The sequence below is a fragment of the Brassica napus genome, chromosome C3, assembly GCF_020379485.1.
Source record: "Brassica napus cultivar Da-Ae chromosome C3, Da-Ae, whole genome shotgun sequence".
Taxonomy (NCBI): domain Eukaryota; kingdom Viridiplantae; phylum Streptophyta; class Magnoliopsida; order Brassicales; family Brassicaceae; genus Brassica; species Brassica napus.
The window spans coordinates 36,862,447-36,875,675 of record NC_063446.1 but is presented as its reverse complement, the minus strand read 5'-3'; the positions used below and the strand labels follow the sequence as shown (position 1 = coordinate 36,875,675).

At 37.1% G+C, this 13,229-nt stretch overlaps 2 non-coding genes across 2 annotated transcripts; both read left to right on the top strand.

Annotated features, from left to right (window-relative positions):
* Positions 1 to 5,215: 5,215 nt before the first annotated feature.
* On the top strand, positions 5,216 to 5,289 carry TRNAI-AAU. The gene has a single exon. It is a non-coding gene; the product is annotated as a tRNA-Ile (tRNA).
* A 2,710-nt stretch (positions 5,290 to 7,999) lies between these two features.
* On the top strand, positions 8,000 to 8,073 carry TRNAI-AAU. Its single transcript has one exon. It is a non-coding gene; the product is annotated as a tRNA-Ile (tRNA).
* The last annotated feature ends 5,156 nt before the right edge of the window (positions 8,074 to 13,229 follow it).

Below are 13,229 nucleotides of genomic sequence, written 5' to 3'. Positions count from 1 at the left end.
TATCATTTTAGCATTTAATTTTACTTTGTTTTACATTTTTTTATAACTAAATGAGTGTTATAGTCTAGATTTTTGGAAATATTTACTTTTCTAAACAAATTATTAACTAACCAAAATACTTGCTCAACTGAATTGATGACAAACAAAAAAAATTTGATATGTTAAAACAAAATAACATTTTTGTAAATTTAATGTTAGTATATTTTCATAAATCTAATATTTTGTCACCTTGAGTTTAAGCGGAAATCATAGTATAACATGCAAACATAGTAAAACAGTAGTGTCAAATTATTGCAATGGTTATACAAAAGAATATGGTTATAAGTAAGAATCCCAATTTTTTTAAAAGATGATGGAACTTAATATGTCTAGCTGCGACCCAACTCCAGTTACATCTTTGACACGATGGCGTACCTAGCTTTATTCTCATCTCTTCACTTAGCTTACTCGCTTTTGCAACAGTCATTACAGCTAAATTTCAAAAACAAAAACACTCATTACTGCTACATGCCTTGGTTGCAACCTAATTTACTTTTATAGTATAACCATCCTCGTCAAGTTACTGTGTAACCTGGTTCTCTCTTATGACCTGCAACAACTCATATCTAACAGAATATATTGGAAGATACTGACTAGTTTGCTCTGACATGATCTTTGACTTCACAAGCTCACTCACAGCTATGCTCTGCGAATTTACTATCACCTCTAAAGTCTACTTCACCTTTGTCACAAACTATAACAGTGTCAATCTGCTCAGATGAACCTGCAAGCTCCCATCTTCGAATTGTTCGGAGTACAGCTACCAGCGGCAACCACAGTGATGAGATGCCTCCTGGTGGAGATGAACATTCTCAAGACTGATAATTAAAGTATCAGCTTCATCGTTGTACACCTGTTATCCAGAAACAAACATTAGATGCAACAAATAAGTAAAACGTTCAGTTTCTTTGACTTAAACTTAGTAATAGACATTTATATACGTTTTTCACCTTCAAGAAGAGTAGAAATCTTTTTGCAAAAAAAAAAAAAGAGTAGAAATCTACTTTGTTTGAAGAATCAGAGCTAGTTTCTGAGATGGACTTGATTCTGTAGAGGTTGCATTCATCAAAACACGCTTCACTCTTCTTCCAACAACACCCAAATGAGTGACCTATTAAGGTCAGACCATGCTTATAGGAAACAACAATATGCTAATGAGAATAAGATCCCAAAATCAGATTGGAGGCCATCATTGAGATCCCAAAATCAGATGCTTTTTCCTTGGAGTTCATAACAACACATATTTTTGCATCAGAAAATTTTCTCATTCGAAAATCAAAATTAGTCTATTATATAAATATGTAAAAGCAGAGAGATAGACATACCTTGAATCCTGTCTTCGTCACCTTCATAGCCATCCAAATCTTCTGCCATAAGGAATAAGCAAAGAAGAAAATTATGTTACAATAAATAAAAATACATAACTTCGGATTTAAAAACCAACGATCTTCGTTTAGGTGAATATTTTCCAGTGATGTAAATCTCCGTCTGCATTCGTCGTAGAAGCCGTAAGTCTTGTTGATCTTAGATCTTTATGATCTTAACGTCGTCTTGCTGGTTAGATTAGGGTAAGATGAAAGACAAAAACATCTTTAATGAGAATTTTAATTTTTAAGATTTATTTTAAATTATTAATCCAATGACATGTGATGGTAATTACCGTGGAAAAGTTAGGGTTAAGTACAAAATATACTTCGGTTTTAATAGTTTAGATTTAAATTAGCTATCAAACCCAAACCCAAAACAAACACATACATATTGCATTTAGAGATTTTTGCGTACCAAACACATCATAATCTAAATGTTTTTAAAATTATATATAAAAGTTATATAATTATGTCTAAGAATTTGTGTCTTCATGTTTATTGTATTTAAAACTAGGTTCTGCGTATTTTCCAAATAATTCCCTATCTTTTTGGTAACTCGCTAGGTCCGGGATTACCTTCCAGATAGCGCTAATGTTAACATAGATTCTTTCTAAAGCCATTGACAGTTTTTTTAAACCTAAATTTTCTAAAGTAATTTTTTTTCTAAAGCAACAGTCACCACAGTTGCAAACAATCGGAGCCTAGCTGTTTTAAGCCGTTCTGAAACTAATGAACAGAATACTATTTCAGGTGTTTATTCCTTAGCTGTAAAAACAGAGGTTATTCACGTTTCGCATAGTCGTATCATAGTTATAGATTCAGAGTAGTAGCTCATCTACCGCAAGATTCCTTATTCATAATTGCATTTCTTTTTTTGGAAGTTCGTAATTTCATATTATTTCAGAATTTTCTCTCATTTGGTACTACTTGATTGTTACTTGTGCAAATTTAAACAGTAGAATCATAATATACAATCAAATAAAAATATTTGTGTCTTTTATATGGGTGTTGGTAATAAAATAAAAAATAACTAAATAATTGTCAACGACTAAGTTTTAGAAAAAAAAGAAATAATGAGTGCATTAATAAATGATCCAGTCTTAAAAAAAAATTAGCAATACGAAAAAAGGAAATTAGCAACAACACACGTCTTTATAAACGTAGTGAATCCCCTGACGAAATAGATTTTACATACACTCTTCTCTCGCGAGACAAAAACACTTCAGATTTATGATTTACTTTTCTTTGTTTTCGTTATCTCTTTCACAATGTTAACTGCAACCGGCGCTGGTCTAACAATTTATAATGCCTTGATCCATTTTGAAACTATGCTCTTTAAATATATCATAACAAAATTATAGAACGCTAATAAAAAATAATTAAAATTTAAAACATTAAAATATATAATTTTGTTGCATTTTTCTATGCAAAATAATTAATTAATCTCTTGTGTTCCATTTTATACATAATTGAATCACATCAACTGCTGCATTTTTTGGGCAAAATCATATCGTTTTTGTTGTATTTTTCTATGCAAAATCATTAATTAATCTCTTGTGTTAAAATTTAATAAAACAATTGAGTCAAATCAACTGTTGCATTTTTTGTTGATTTTTCTATGTAAAACAATTGAGTCAAAATCATATAGTTTTTGTTGTATTTTTCTATGCAAAATCATTCATTAATCTCTTGTGTTAAAATTTAATAAAACAAGTGAGTCAAATCAACTGTTGCATTTTGCGTTGATTTTTCTATGTAATCACATCTTCAGTCATAAACGGAGCCTTGTTTTTAGAAAAGAAAAGAAGAAAAAAACAACTGTTGATTATTAGAAAAATAGAAAAAGGAAGGAGCAGTAACGGTTAAGATTTTAATATAGATTTATAGAAAAAAGGAAACAACCAATACGTTTATGATCAGGTCTTGAGAAAAGAAAAATAAATAAATAACTAATTAACACGTGAATATTAAGAAAGGAAAAAAAGAAAAACCTTAGTTATTAAAGGCTGGACTTTTGTCTAAACAAAAAAAAAAAGAAAAGGAAATATACCCATTGCAAAATAATAATCGAATTTTAAAAAGAAGGAAAAAGGAAATAGAGCGGGTCCCGCTAACATCACCTCTCCTATATAAACACCGAGTCTCCTACAGAAATAGATTTTCACAGACACTCTTCGCTCTCGCAAGACAAACAACAAATCCGAGTTTTAGGGTTTCTTTTCCTCAAAATTTGTTTTTCTTCGCTACTTCTGCCTCGCTTTTGTTCTCTCTCACTCTCTGTTTCAAATTCGAAACCTAGGGTTTTGCAATGACGACAGCAACAAGTCTGGGTGGTGATCCGTTGTTCTTGTCCTCTTCCTCCTCAAAATCTGATCGTGCGGCAGCGATAAAGATTAGATTTGCAGATATAATTGTCAAGTCGAGTAGTAACAAGTCTGAGGCTATGATGACGATCAGAAGAGAGAAGCTACTTCTTCAGCTTCAAGAAAAAGCCATGATCGAGGCAAGGATGAAAGTCAGACAAGAGGAAAGGCTTGCGATAATGAAGATGGAAGAAGAAGAAGAAGCAAGATCAAACGGTAAGTTCGAACAAGATCCCTTGTCTGCCGAAAAAGCCGAAAAAGAACTGTTAAAACTCATTGGCGGGTCCCGTAAGGCAAGAGATCGATCTTTGCTTAAAAAGTTTGGGTTGGTTTTAAAAACTGATCATATTGATGATGATCGTCTTTATGATCTTGAGGAAGGTGAAATCTTTTAGAGTACTAGTATCGTATCATAGTAGAGTTTGCATATAAACAGAGTTTGATTGGTTTTAACAAGTGATGATGATCTGCTTGATGATCTTGAAGAAGGTGGAATCGTTTAGAATCTAGTATTCTGACAATCTTTTTTTCTCTTTGTCTGTCTATGATCATGTAGAATTGTCTGTCTATGACAAGAATTTTTTACGTTTTCTTTTTGACTGCTTTCAAAATCGGTAAACCCATTCAGAGTTGCTTAGTCTAATTGGCTTCATTATTACAGGACCAATGACTTCGAACACGTAAGTTAATTATGTTACTCATCATTTACTTCAACCAAGTTTTTGACCATTCATCTCTGATGGTGTGTAACTGATTTATTAGATAACATCAACTTGATTTGACTGCTCATGTGACCATGTCATTGCTTAAGCTTCATTGGATATTACACTGACACCAGTGGACATTGCCTTTCATTCCATGGTTCTGTTCTGATTTGGTCCTTTCATCCTTTGGATCTATTTGATTGATCTTTCTTCTTTCTGTTTCAATGTATTTTGTGAGGTCAAATGGCTAATCGTATCCCACATTTCTTTCTCGTGCTACTTGACCATCTGCATGTAAGAGGCACTCAATGTCTAAATATAGCAATCATGAGGAAAGGCAGATTACACTATCTTCTGTCAACATTGGTGTGACCGACTCTGTTTCTTACTTAGAATCCACCTTTTTTTTTTTACTTAGAATCCACCTTGATCTTCCGTCAAACTATTTATGCATTCTTTGTGTTCATCAAATGTGGCAGATCTTCGGGATGACGAACACTTCTTCATTGACCACCCTGTTGCTGTACCTATTAGGCTATTACCAGTGCTCAGGTAACATATGATTTTCTTTCAAACTGGTTCTGTTTTACCCCGTTCATGAATCATTTTGGTTGGAAGATCTTCAGCATTACTGAAAACATAGAATGTTGTATCACATTTTTGCACAATAATACCATACTCAAGGATACAACATTTACTCAAACCTTTGTTATTTAATATTAAGTCAGGGTATTAACCAAATGGCCTATTAGCTCAGTTGGTTAGAGCGTCGTGCTAATAACGCGAAGGTCACAGGTTCGAAACCTGTATAGGCCATTCTATTTTTGTTTCCTTTTTTGTCACTCATTCTTTGTGATTTAGGAGGATTGGTCAGGGTTTGGAGGAGCCAAGCTTCATGTTTGCTTATAGCTGATTGATCTTAGTCAAGTAGAAGAGATCCAACGCTAGGCTTTCCACACACCTACAAAGATCAGATGTATCAACAAAGAATGTAAGCGCTTACCCACCTGTCTTCAGGCCAAACGTTTCCAAGATTTGATCGACTCTTTCTATACCAGATGTCTCATCAACTTTGAACTGATTATTAGAAGGCTTCTTTTGGTTTGACTTCACTTGTTAGTTCTTTAAAACAAACCCGTTTGTTGAGGAATCTTCGAGTAATGGAAAGATCATGACATACGGTTTACCAAGAACATACTGTAACTTAAATTCTGTCACCCCCCCCCCCCCCCCCCCCCCCCCCCCCCCGACCCACCCCAAGAAAAAATGATTCGCTTCTTTATTCCCTCTCTTGGTCTTATAATCTGAAGAACAGTCCACTTGCCATGAGATGATGTGTGATTTTCATGTTTAAGATTTATCTCTTTTAGATTGGTCCAAAAAAATGATTTACCTCTGATGCTGATAGCATGATTTATCGTCTTTTATTTGATTGATTTTAAGAGAAAAAAAACAACCGTCGATTGTTAGAAAAATAGAAAAAAGATTTTACCAAGAAAAAAAGAAAAAGAAAGGAATTTTGTTTTAAAAAAAAAAGAAGAAGAAAGGAGTAATTAGTAACACGGTTAGATTTTAATAAATTTTAGAAAAAAGGAAATAACTAGTACGTTTATGATTAGGTCATGAGAAAAAGCAAAAAGGAAACAACTATATTAACGGCTGGATATTTGACAAAAAGGAAATAACCAATACATTACTAAGATGATCAGGTATTCAAAAAAGGAAATAATATCCATTGCAAAACAATAATCGAATTTAAAAAAAAACGAAAAAGGAAATAGAGCGGGTCCCATTTAACAACCTATATACTATAAACAGACCGAGTCTCCTACAGAAATAGATTTTCACAGAGACATTCTCTTCTCTACAAATCCGAGATTTAGGGTTTCTTTTTCGGCATTGATTTTTCTTCATTCTTCTTCTTTATCGTTACTCTCTCACTCTCTGTTTCAAATTCGAAACCTAGGGTTTTGCAATGACGACAGCAACAAGTCTGGGTCGTGATCTGTTGTTCTTGTCCTCTTCCTCCTCCTCAAAATCTGATCGTGCGGCAGCGATAAAGATTAGATTTGCAGATATAATTGTCAAGTCGAGTAGTAACAAGTCTGAGGCTATGATGACGATCAGAAGAGAGAAGCAACTTCTACAGAGAAGGCAGCTTGAAGAAAAAGCCATGATTGAGGAAAGGATGAAAGTCAGACAAGAGGAAAGGCTTGCGATAGTGAAGATGGAAGAAGAAGAAGAAGCAAGATCAAACTGTAAGTTCGAACAAGATCCCTTGTCTGCCGAAAAAGCCGAAAAAGAACTGGTAAAACTCATTGGCGGCTCCCGTAAGGCAAGAGATCGATCTTTACTTAAAAAGTTTGGGTTGGTTTTAAAAACTGATCATATTGATGATGATCTTCTTTATGATCTTGAGGAAGGTGAAATATTTTAAGAGTACTAGTAGTATCCTCACAATTGATGATCATCTTCGTGATGTTCTTGAAGTATTTTAGAGTCTAGTATTCAGACAGTCTATTCTTTTTAATCTGTTTATGATGTAGGAAACATGTGCTAAAATCGTGTAGAATTGTTTGATAGCTGATTGGTCTTGAGTTTTACTTTGTCTTGTCTTCTTTTTGACTGCTTTCAAACTCGTTAAACCCATTATTTTCTTAGTCTTCTTGCTTTCATTATGCATGACAAATCACTTGGAACATGTAAGTTGATTAAGTTACTCATCGTCTCCTTAAACCCATCTCTTACAAACTAATTCTCTTTGGGATTTATCAAATTTGATTGACTAGATAACATCAACTTGATTTGACTGCGCAGTATCTAGCTATAGTATCTTAGTATCCTAAGCAATCAAATTATTACAAGACATGAGCTTAATTTGACTGCTCAGTTGTTGCTAATTCCTTTTGTGTCTTAAGCATATGGGACAATAAGCTCTTCAGCTTCTTTTTTATTTCTAAAAGTCATTGCTTAAGCTTCTCTTGATGTTTTTTGACATCACCTTACATTCGTTGGTTCTGTTTTTGATTTGGTCCTTTGTATGGCTTCTCGTGGTACTTCACCATATGCATGTAAGCAGCCACTCGATGTCATCTGTTAAAATTGGTGTAAACCTACTCTGTTTCTAACTTATCATGCTTCACTTCACTTTTGGATTCCTGCTGCCTGAATCTAATTATTGTTCGTCTTCTGTCTAACTGCTTATGCTTTTGTGTTAATCAAATGTGGCAGATCTTACGGATGACAAACACTTCTTCATTGACCACTCTGGTAATACATTAATTTTCTTTCAAACTGGTTCTGTTTTACTCCCTTCGTGAATCATTTTGATATGTCTTCATCATTACTGTAGTAATACTCGTTTTAACTGTGTCAACGACATTAACATACATCAGTACTATTTCATTTGTTTTCTTCCTTAGAGCTCTTAAAAGCAGCATCACATTTCTTAATAATGTTATTCTCAAGGTTGCACATTTACCTAAGACTGTGTTATTTAAGATTAAGTCGAGTTGTTGAACAAATTGGCCCATTAGCTCAGTTGGTTAGAGCGTCGTGCTAATAACGCGAAGGTCACAGGTTCGAAACCTGTATGGGCCACTTCATTTTGTTTCCTTTTTCAACATTTTTGTTTCCTTTTCGTTTGGCAGATATCGAAGTCTTTTCTCTCCCCTTGAAACAACATGCAGTGTATCATCTTCAATTAAAAACGGCAAAGCATCTTCATCAAAAGAAGTATGTATCTATAGAAAACGGTATATGGCTCTTCAAATCCAGCTAAAAACATCCAGGCCTATGTGATATAACTGTGCATCTAGAAAGAAACACATATACATATATCTCCGAGTTATAATGCTATCTAAAACTGCATGTAAGAAAACAATTTGTTGGTCATGTCAACAAACTCTCTGAACCAAAGCTTTGAGGAAATCAGAATGGGACAGTGAACGGCAGTCCATGTAGTTCCGCTTAATCGAGTAGTTGGCCACACCATCAAACTGCTTCCATTGATGCTTGTGTACGTGTGACATTACAAGAGATATATACATTTTTTGTGAACATTTTTATCCTAAAAGGCTAAAACCGAATATTCGTTGAAAATGTTTGAAGTGATATTTCATATTTCTAATATTTTAATTAACGGTAGTAAAATCAATTATCATACTAAATATATATACAACATTTTTTTTTTTTTTTGAACAACTGTAGTGCAGTATGTTTTGGTAATTTTTGTAAGTTACAACAAACCATCAACAAACTCTCTGCAGTCCATAGCAGAGCAAGTGCAGGTTGAAGATGATAAACGCCAGGTGGGCTTAGCTCCAGTCCAACAACGCTCAAGCCCATTCGTCAAGCTTCGAGGAGGATAAGATCAAATCTGTAGCAAATCTTTCTTCTCTCTCAAAATCTCTCTCGTATCTGTGTCTCTCTCTCCAAATCTTTTTTGTCTTTCCAAGCTCTATAAAACAGAGCTTCACATTGTCTGTACTGTAAAGCGTGTGTGAAAATCATAATAACATAAGTCCATAACAATCACTCTTTCTTTATAATTCGCTCATGGTATCAGAGCTTATAACACCTTAACAGGTATAATGGAGCCTAGCCTCGATCCTTATCCGCTTCCTAGTCAAGTTCATGTCTCAAGTGCAGTAACAATCAAGCTCACCGACCGTAATTACTTGCTGTGGAAACCGCAACTCGAATCTCTCCTCACCAGTCAAAAGCTTCTTGGGTTTGTGGATGGACGGGAAAACCAACCACCTGCAACCATCTCTGTTCTTGCGGGAACTACATCCACGGAAGTACCCAATCCCCTCTACGAAGCTTGGCTCTGCACAGATCATCTGGTTCGTTCTTGGCTGTTCGGCACACTCTCTGAAGAAGTACTTGGGTATGTCGTGGGTCTCTCTACATCTCAAGAGATCTGGAAGACACTAGCTAAAAACTTCAATCGTAGCTCTCTTGCTCGTGTTTTTGAACTCCGTCGTAACTTACAACTGGTTTCAAAAAAGGGAAAGACATTTACAGAATATTGTCGTGAGTTCAGAACTATTTGTGACCAGCTCAGCTCTATTGGTCACCCTGTTGAAGAATCTATGAAAATCTTCAATTTTTTTAATGGTCTTGGCCGAGAATATGATCATGTCTGTACAGTTGTACAACACTCTCTGTCTCGTACACCGGCACCTACCTTTAATGATGTGGTCTCAGAGGTAGCTGGTTATGATAGTCGCCTGACTTCTCATGACGATTCATCTGCAGTTTCACCCCACATGGCCTTTCAAACTCAAAAGTCTGAAGCTGACCCTCCATCAAACTACACTACAACGAGCCATAACTACAGAGGTAGAGGATCTTACTCAAACAGAGGTCGTGGTGGTTACTCCTCGCGTGGGAGAGGCTTTCACCAACAATCAGTATCTACTGGACAAACAATCACATGACTTCTGCTACTCAGAGGCCCATATGTCAAATATGTGGGAGAATGGGACACACAGCTCTTCGCTGTTGGAATCTCTTTGACACCAATTATCAAAACGACAACTTACCTCAGGCCTTAGCAGCTCTCCAAGTCTCTCAAGTTTCAGGACAGGAATGGTATCCGGATTCAGGAGCCACTGCTCATGTCACATCAACTACAGCTGGTCTGAATTCTTCAACCCCTTACAACGGGTCAGAAACAATAATGGCAGCAGATGGTAACTTTCTTCCTATCACACATGTTGGGTCCGCAAACTTCTCTGTTTCCTCAGGTAGTCTGCCTTTGCATGACTTTCTGGTTTGCTCATCTGTCCAAAAACCCTTATTATCTGTTTCTAAGTTATGTGAAGATTACCCATGTGGCGTGTTCTTTGATTCTCATAAGGTTTACATCATGGATCTGGAAACAAAGAAGGTTCTCACCAAGGGGCCAAGGCGTAACGGTCTCTATGTGCTGGAGAACCAGAACTACAAACCATTCTACTCAACTAGACAACAAGCCACTGATCTTCTCATCTGGCATCATCGTCTAGGACATGCTAGTACTCAGGTTCTTCAGCACCTTCACAACAGCAAGGCTATTTCAATAAATAAGAGCAGAAGAAATCCCCTTTCTGAACCTTGCCAAATGGGAAAAAGCTTTAGTTTACCTTTTTCAGTTTCTGGTTCATTCACTTTAGAACCACTTGCTCGAATTCACTGCCATCTTTGGGGTCCTGCACCTGTTACTTCTGTACAAAGTTTCAAGTTTTATGTGGTTTTTGTGGATGACTATTCCAGATACAGCTGGTTCTATCCTTTAAAGTTTAAATCAAATTTCTTTGGTGTGTTTAAACAATTTCAGAAGTTAGTCGAGAATCAATTCAATAAGAAAATAAAAGTGTTCCAAAGTGATGGTGGAGGAGAATTCACGAGCAATCAGTTCAAAACTCACTTGGTCGAATGTGGCATTAAACAACAGATTTCTTGTCCACACACACCCCAGCAAAATGGTGTGGAACATAGGCATCTCATAGAACTCAGCCTATCTATGCTCTTTCACAGTCAAGTTCCGCTTCAGTACTGGGTGGAGAGCTTCTTTACTGCAAATTATCTCAGCAACTTACTTCCAGCTGCAGCTCTGAACTTTAAAACTCCCTATCAAATGTTGCATCAACAAGAACCTGACTACACATCTCTAAGAGTATTTGGTTGTGCCTGTTACCCCTGCTTACGACCATATACTGCCCACAAGTTTGAGCCGAGGTCTCTGCAATGTGTCTTTCTGGGATATAATGCTGCCTACAAAGGATATCGCTGCCAACAGGGCGTGTTTATATTAGCCGCCATGCTATTTTTGATGAAGACTGTCTGTCTTTCACTGAAAAATTCAAGCACTTGGTTCCTGAATACTCCACTGCTCTCCTTAAAGCGTGGCAGTCAGCCTCCTTCAGACCAGAAACAACTCAGACTGAGCCCTATGTTACCACATTGATGTCTCTTCCTCCACCGGCTACGTCTTTTCCACAAACTCCATCAGATATATTTGTGGCAAATGGTGATCCTGGTGAAACTGACGACAATGATGCTACATCTGACCCACCTTTTGAGACTGATGTACCTGCAGAACAAGAACATGAGGCATCTACCAATGTGCATCCTATGACTACAAGATCAAAGGCTGGAACATTCAAGCCCAATACACGTTATCTTCTGCACACTAATCCTGCCTATCCAGTAGAACCTAAGACAATCAGTGAGGCTCTCAAAGATCCAAGATGGGCTGATTCTATGGAAACTGAAATGAAAGACCAACAAGCTCTTCAAACTTGGCATCTTGTTCCTGCAACCCCAGACATGAATATTATAGGCTGCAAATGGGTTCACCGCTTAAAACTCAACGCTGACGGTACCATTGACAAGTTCAAGTCTCGTTTGGTGGCTAAGGGATTTCATCAAGTAGAAGGTACGGATTATCATGAAACTTTCAGTCCGGTGGTCAGATCAGCCACGATTAGAGCTGTACTTGGCGTGGCAACAGCAAAAAACTGGTCAGTCACTCAACTTGATGTTAAAAGTGCATTTCTTTATGGTGATCTGCATGAAGACATATATATGATGCAACCCCCTGGTTTTGAAGATCCAAATCATCCTACCTATGTCTGCAAACTCGATAAGGCGATCTATGGTCTTAAGCAGGCTCCACGAGCTTGGTTCGACAAGTTCAGTGTTTTCCTTCTAGAGTATGGTTTTGCTTGCAGCTCGACTGACCCATCACTCTTTGTTTATCATCGAAATGGGATAACGATGGTACTACTACTCTATGTCGATGACATTATTCTCACTGGCAGCAATCCTGATCAGTTTAAACTTCTCATTGAAGCTCTTAACACTAAGTTCTCGATGAAAGACCTTGGTACACTCCATTACTTTCTTGGGATCCAAGTGGAGCATCACTCTTCCGGGATGTTTCTAAACCAAGGAAAGTATGCAGAAGATATTCTATATCAAGCAGGTATGTCGACCTGCAATCCTATGCCCACACCATTGCCTCTTCAACTTGACAAGACGCCTAATGGCTCTGAGCTATTCTCCGACCCGACGTACTTTCGAAGTCTTGCTGGTAAACTACAGTACCTGACCATTACTCGACCAGATCTGCAATTCTCAGTCAATTTCGTGTGCCAGCGAATGCATTCTCCCACTATCTCGGACTTTGCTCTACTCAAGCGCATCCTGCGTTATGTACGAGGCACAACATCTATGGGTCTTCACCTCAGCAACTCAAACAATCTTCTTATCACTGCGTTTAGTGACAGCGACTGGGCAAGATGCAAGGAGACTCGCCGCTCCACAACTGGTTTTTGCACTTTTCTCGGTCCCAATCTAGTGTCTTGGTGTGCGAAGCGACAACCCACTGTCTTGCGGTCTTCCACCGAAGCAGAGTATCGCTCAATGGCAGAAACGGCTGCGGAACTAACTTGGATATCAGCTTTGCTTCGCGATCTTAAAGTTCCTCAGTTGGGCCCTGCTATTCTACATTGTGACAATCTCTCAGCAGTTCAACTGAGTGCAAATCCTGGCTTTCATGCTAGGACCAAACACTTCGAACTAGACTGGCATTACATAAGAGAAAGAGTAGCTCTCGGTCTCATTGAAACCCGACATATATATCTGCTGCTTTCCAAACTGCAGATATCTTCACCAAACCTCCTCCTAAAGTTGCATTCATTCATCTCAGACACAAACTTGGAGTTGGTTATTCACCCACCTCAAGTTTGAAGGGGGGTGTAAGT